We start from the raw sequence: 7596 nt of genomic DNA on the forward strand, positions 1-7596 counted from the left end.
TAATATGAGAAGGGGAAACCGAGAGAGTTTTCGGGACGCTTGGAGTGAAAGGAATCCCTGAAGACATGTGTGTCTCGTGCTGGAAGAAATGAAGACCCTTATAATTATTATTGAAGACTGGCTGTGCTGGGTGACACTCCGTAAGAGTGGCGATTGTATCACTACCGACAGTAACTCACCTGATGCAGTGGACAACCGCGTGACACGGATTAATCAGTAAGTAAAAAAATTAACCCGTAAAAACAAACGTTTTTCACTATAAATCCTTTATATGCGTGGCGGCTAGAGTCCTCTCGTCTTCTGGCTTGAGATGGCTGCCACCTATGGGTCAGATGATTGCCTGCCACCATTAAGCAATTGGTAATTAAATATAATTTATTTTTTCCTAAAAAGTGTAACATTTTGGAAAAATTATTTCACGAAAATAAATTGTCACGCACAACGAGTCTGTGTGCAAAATGTCAGCTCGATTGGATCACGGGAAGTGGGTTAAAAAACGACCGAAAGATTTGCACGGTCGTAAGCGCGCAAGCAAGCAAGCAAGTGAACTTAATATAAAGGATTTAAAAAGAAGTAATATTTAAAAATATTTGTTTTAAAACACGCTTTAATGAAATGTATTGTACGAGTAATGGCAAAACTCCACGACTCCAGGGAGTGGCCCCGAAGCTTGCCATAACGTAAGAGACTGTGGTGATCTACAGCCAACGTCAGTTGAGCGTGGGCAATTAGACCCAAGCCGAAACATAAGATGAACACCTATTTGTTGAAGACTGCTGCGTCGCGTGCCAATACACGTGTTTAAAGAGATACAATTCTGACCTGACTCTCAGTAGGCGCACTCCACACGCTGTTGCAGACGTTGTGAGCTTTTGGTATGGCCACGAATTCTCACACAGACGTGGTTTTATTATTATTTTATTATGTTGATTTTTTTATTATTTTATTACTTCCCTTCTACGTGACTTTACCGAAAGAACCAAGGAGATGAATCCCTGCAGTCACGAAAGCTTTAAATCGAAATTTAGACGTGGTTTTATTTTGTATTTCCATCTCAGGTGCTTAAATCGGCCCAGCTTGATGCAGCGCCTGTCCTCTGACCTTCGGCTTACATTTTGGACAATGGTCTATTTCTGTACCGAGCAATACTAACTTCTCTGCCTCTCTCTCTCTCGGGGTTGGGGCTGTCTAGAGGCCTCTCTAGCAGATGTCCTTCTGGCAGCAGTGACGCGAAGATAGACATTGCAGGGCTTCCGTTGCGCGAACCTGGCTCCCCCCTTCCCCCCAGCATCCTTCCCCAATCCTTCAACGTCCCTCTTCTCGGTAGAAGCTGGCACGCACGCACGCAACCAGTAACCGCGCACGCGTTTGACAAGAAACATGTTTTGTTTGCATTATGACTGCAGGTATTGTGGTCTATGCAAACATGACTCCTTGTAAAAAAAGGTGTCAGTTTTGTTGCCAGATAGAAGGGTAAAAAAACAATTATCATATTTTTTACTGGCAAATGAGGTTCCAATGGTGTAAATGCTTTACCCCGAGCTCTCATACTCTGATGGTGCATTGTCTTTGAGTTGTGCGCCTTTTGGCGTCATCTGGTCCAACCCATGTGAGACTAGGCTCTAAGGAAAGCTGTCTCGGGTGTGGACCAATCAACTTCAAGGACAGTGCACATTATCAGAGTTATGTTTTTTGTTTGCATTATGACTGCAGGTATTGTGGTCTATGCAAACATGACTCCTTGTAAAAAAAGGTGTCAGTTTTGTTGCCAGATAGAAGGTTAAAAAAACAATTATCACATTTTTTACTGGCAAATGAGGTTCCAATGGTGTAAATGCTTTACCCCGAGCTCTCATACTCTGATGGTGCATTGTCTTTGAGTTGTGCGCCTTTTGGCGTCATCTGGTCCAACACCATGTGAGACGAGGCTCTAAGGAAAGCTGTCTCGGGTGTGGACCAATCAACTTCAAGGACAGTGCATATATTATCAGAGTTATGTTTTTTGTTTACATTATGGCTGCAGGTATTGTGGTCTATGCAAACATGACTCCTTGTAAAAAAGGTGTCAGTTTTGTTGCCAGATAGAAGGTTAAAAAAACAATTATCACATTTTTTACTGGCAAATGAGGTTCCAATGGTGTAAATGCTTACCCCGAGCTCTCATACTCTGATGGTGCATTGTCTTTGAGTTGTGCGCCTTTTGGCGTCATCTGGTCCAACACTATGTGAGACGAGGCTCGAAGGAAAGTTGTCTCGGGTGTGGACCAATCAACTTCAAGGACAGTGCATACATTATCAGAGTTGTGTTTTTTTATTGCATTATGACTGCAGGTATTGTGGTCTATGCAAACATGACTCCTTGTAAAAAAGGTGTCAGTTTCGTTGCCAGATAGAAGGGTAAAACAACAAGTATCATGTCGGCGCAGGTCCAAGTGGCACGTGGTGGGGGGCAGCGGTTGGTGCGCGGCGATTAATGAACCGGGCGACTCCCGGAAAGTTTGATTCCCTCCCGCGAGCGATATCCGAACCGGTTTTGGGACACGCTGTTTCGCCTGAACAGACTATTGGGGCAAGTGCTGTTAGCGAGTAGCACCTATGAAGGCCGGCACGGTGGCACACGAGTGGGTGGGTGGCCAACACCACAGAGACAAAGATCACCCGTGTAGCCTGTGACAGACTATTGGGGCAAGTGCTGTTAGCGAGTAGCACCTATGAAGGCCGGCACGGTGGCACACGAGGGGGTGGGTGGCCAACACCACAAAGACAAAGGTCACCCGTGTAGCCTGTGACAGACTGTCGGGCAAGTGCTGTTAGCGAGTAGCAGCGCCTATGAAGGCCGGCACGGTGGCACATGAGGGGGTGGGTGGCCAACAGCACAAAGACAAAGGTCACCCGTATAGCCTGTGACAGACTATTTGGGCAAGTGCTGTTAGCGAGTAGCACCTATGAAGGCCGGCACGGTAGCACACGAGGGGGTGGGTGGCCAACAGCACAAAGACAAAGGTCACCCGTGTAGCCTGTGACAGACTGTCGGGGCAAGTGCTGTTAGCGAGTAGCACCTATGAAGGCCATCACCGAGCACCAGGCGGTTGGTAGCCAGCACCACGCCCGGCCGCCTTTGTCTCCCCGGTGACGATGTCTACTACACACCGCACCAGGTACTCATTTGAGGCTATTGCGACCTAGGGGTGGCCCAGGACCGGTTCAGAATATACGCGACTGTTATTGGTCGTTAGCGGGAATCGAACTCGGGTCGCCGGGTATCTTAGCGGAGTGCGGTAACCGTTGTGCCACCGCTCCCAAACTCTGGGCCAACCCCTCGTTCTTCTGCGACCTGCACTTACCAGCGTGGTGAAGTAATACTCGTGCCAAGCAACCCCCACGTGGCCGACGTAGCGTGTCGAGGGGCCGTCGTCACACTGCAGTGGATTGACAAGAGAGTTCAATGGTTACGTACACGCGATGTTACGTGTGTCTCTGTGAGTCTACGGGTCTCTGTGAGTCTACGGGTCTCTGTGAGTCTATGGGTCTCTATGTGAGTCTGACTCTCTGTATGATTATATGGATCTCTGTGTGAGTCTATGGGTATCTGTGCGAGTCTATGGGTCTATGTGTGAGTCTGTGGGTATCTGTGTGAGACTATGGGTCTCTGTGTGAGTCTATGGGTATCTGTGTGAGTCTGTGGGTCTCTGTGTAAGTCTATGGGTCTCTGTGTGAGTCTATTGGTCTCTGTGTGAGTATATGGGTCTCTGTGTGAGTCTATGGGTCTCTGTGTGAGTCTATCCGTCTCTGTGTGAGTTTGTGGATATCTGTGTGAGTCTATGGGTAGCTGTGTGAGTCTGTGGGTCTCTGTGCGAGTCTATGGGTCTCTGTGTGAGTCTATGGGTCTCTGTGTGAGTCTATGGGTCTCTGTGCGAGTCTGTGGGTCTCTGTGTGAGTCTGTGGGTATCTGTGTGAGTCTACACGAGATCGTAAATAATTGGCTGTAAAGTGGCATTTAAAGATACCTCTGATATTAGTAGATTTTTTTAATTTGATCAAGTAGGACCCCACTGAGCTATAGATCTCTTTTTCAGACGCGATCCGGCCTCCAATGACAGCTCAACGAAGTGGCTGATCGTCACGTGGAAATTTACAGCAGCCAAATCATCTAAACGCACGCTGTTGATTCTAAATGTGGAGGGAAAACCCGGAGGACCCGGACACAAATCCACGCGACCACGGGGAGAGAGAGTCAGAGAGACACGCAGACTCCAAATATACAGCAGCAGGCATTGTCAGGGTCGTAATCGAACCCACGACCTCCTGCGCATCAAGCGAGGTAGTTAACATCTCCTAGCCACCGTGATGATGATGAGAGAGACGCAGACTCCAAATATACAGCAGCAAGCCTCAGGGTCGGGATGGAACCCACGACCTCCTGCACACCGGGCGAGGTAGTTAACATCTCCTAGCCACCGTGATGATGATGAGAGAGACGCACACTCCAAATATACAGCAGCAGCAGGCGTCAGGGTCGAGATCGAACCCACGACCTCCTGCACACCAGGCGAGGTAGTCAACATCTCCTCGCCACCGCGGTGATGATGAGAGAGAGAGAGAGAGTTCGTGTCGCTTTGCCTCCTCTTCTGTTGAAGCAGCACAGACCAGATTATTTCTAGATTTGAAGCTTTCGTGACTGCAATGATTCATATTATTAGGTTTTTTCGGTAAAGTCACGTAGGTAAATTTTTTTTTTACTTTTATAAATTTTAATTTTTTTACCTACGTGACTTTACCGAAAAAACCCAAGAAGACCAGATTATGTTTTTAGAAGGGTCAATGTGAGTAACAGCTTGCTTTGCTAAATCGAAACACACACGGGGTAGTTACTAAGATTGTACATTTTTCAAAGGGTTGAGAATCAAGGGGTAGCAAGGCTGCATTCAAGGTTAGGAACCATTGGGCTATAGTGAGCTACACCTGTGAGTAATTCGAGTGCACTGTGTGTGTCTGTAGTGTAGTGTATAGTGTAGTGTATAGTGTAGTGTGTTGTGTAGTGTAGTGTATAGTGTAGTGGATAGTGTAGTGTATAGTAGTATAGTGTATAGTGTAGTGTATAGTGTAGTGTATAGTGTAGTCTATAGTGTAGTGTAGTTTGTAGTGTAGTGTATAGTGTAGTGTATAGTGTAGTGTATAGTGTAGTGTATAGTGTAGTGTATAGTGTAGTTTGTAGTCTGTAGTCTATCGAGGCTCCCCAGCCGTTCCTCTTCGACACGACAGATTTAAGTGACATTTATCTTTGGCCCGGGGCGAATGTTATTCCAACATTTTATGTTTTGATGTAATATATAAATGATATATGATGTAATATATAAATGATACATGATATAATACAAACTTAGTTGCATTTCCAGCCGTTGCAGTAAATCACGCGACGTTTCACCACCCGCTCGTTATGTAACCGCGCGACAAAAAAAAAAAATCCCCTCCGAGGATGAGGTTACCGGTTCGCTCCCCACATAGACCCCTTCCCCCCCCTCCCTCCCGGAGGCTCAGGAAGCGGCCGTGACATTGTGCCCGTGTCCTGCGGTGTCGGTGGGCACGAATCCCCCCCTCCACCCCCCACCCCCCCCTCCACCCCCCACCACCCCCCCCTCCACCCCCGCCCCCTCCACCCCCGCCCCCTCCACCCACCCCGTGCAATAAACGTCGCGCTCCTCATTCAATTGCGATTTGAATTCTGTAGCGCGCGGGTCAACGGGACGGATATAGCAACGAGTGGGTCAGTGGAAAAAATCCCACCCACCAGAGCCCCCCCCCCTCTTACCCCCGCAGCCCCCCAACACCCACCCACCATCATCATCACGATCATCATCACCCCCCCAACATCTCCCCCCCCCACCTGGGCCCCCCTCTTACCCCCGCAGCCCCCCAACACCCACCATCATCACGATCATCATCATCCCCCCACCATCCCCCCCCCCCACCTGGGCCCCCCTCTTACCCCCGCAGCCCCCCAACACCCACCCACCATCATCATCACGATCATCATCACCCCCCCAACATCTCCCCCCCCCACCTGGGCCCCCCTCTTACCCCCGCAGCCCCCCAACACCCACCCACCATCATCACGATCATCATCCCACCCCCCCCACCATCCCCCCCGAACCCCCCCCCCTCGTACCCCACAGCTCTCCACCACCCCCCCACCATCATCATCATCACGATGATCACCCCCCCCACCATCACCCCCCCACACCTGGGCCCCCCTCTTACCCCCACTGCCCCCCAACACTCCCCCCACCATCACCACGATCATCATCCCCCCACCATCACCCCCCCCCCCCACCTGGGCCCCCCTCTTACCCCCACAGCCCCCAACACCCACCCACCATCATCACGATCATCATCCCAACCCCCCCCACCATCATCCCACCCCCCCCAACCATCTCCCCCGAACCCCCCCTCTTACCCCCACAGCTCTCCACCCCCCCCCCCCACCATCATCACGATGATCCCCCCCCCAACATCTCCCCCCCCACACCTGGGCCCCCCTCTTACCCCCACTGCCCCCCAACACCCACCCACCATCACCACGATCATCCCCCCCCCACCACCAATATCCCTGTCCTGGCTACCAACTTGTGATGCGATCCTAATTATAGAGGGGAGATTGGGGGGGGGGGGGTGCTGGTCACTGTCGCTAGATCGACCTCGACCCCCCCCCCAAACCCCCCCCGACCCCCCCCCCAACCGCCCCCCCCCATCCCACTTATGTAACCCTCAACACCGCGTTCATCAACACTCGTCCCAAGCAGGCCGCCCTGTCCATCACGCGCACGCACAGACAAAGCTCCCCCGTGTAGCCTCCACGGATTGTTCGGTAGCGGTGGGGGCAAAGTGCCGTGAGCACCCTTAGCGGCTCCGACAAAAGACGCAACACGGCACACGAAAGGGGGGGGTGGGGGGGGCAGGCAGCGCCACGCCCGGCCGCCTTTGTCTCTCCGCCCTCCCCCCCCCCCAGTGGTGACGAAGACGCGACACACGCCAAGCGCTCGTCTTGAGGCTGAGTCGACCTCGGGGAGGCCCACGACCGGTTCAGGGCAATCGTCGCCGGTGTCTGGTGGCGTTCGTGTATTAGCGCGTTAATACACAAAGGCAAAGAGCCCCCGTATAGCCTCGACGGACTCTTGGGGCAAGTGCTCTCGGCCACACGCACGTACGATAAGACACGTGGTAGTCCAGCAACAATAACAACCACCCATTACGATTGTGACCCCTAAGTGGTGGTGACTTCATCACAGCCACATTCCCATCGCTGTCACGAGACAAGGCCCTCCTGACACGCGGTAATGTCACCCATGGGTTGACTGGCTCAGATGACTGGCAGATGCACCAGCTGGGCTCCGCGCCGTGTCACCTGGCTGCGTTTTAGCCGCCCCCGGCGCAGCCGCTCGTTGTTGTGAGCGTCGCTGCTTTTGCCCTACGCTGTTGCTGGAGGGCGACTGCCTCCGACTGCCCAGTAGCAGCGTCGATCACGAACCTCCTCCATAGAGGCCGATCTTGACACCGCTGGTACCGGTCCACTGACAAGTCCACTCAGCTCCACGTCCT

The sequence above is a fragment of the Lethenteron reissneri genome, chromosome 68 (genome assembly GCF_015708825.2).
Source record: "Lethenteron reissneri isolate LAM-NWPU_2019-01 chromosome 68, ASM1570882v1, whole genome shotgun sequence".
Lineage (NCBI taxonomy): Eukaryota > Metazoa > Chordata > Hyperoartia > Petromyzontiformes > Petromyzontidae > Lethenteron > Lethenteron reissneri.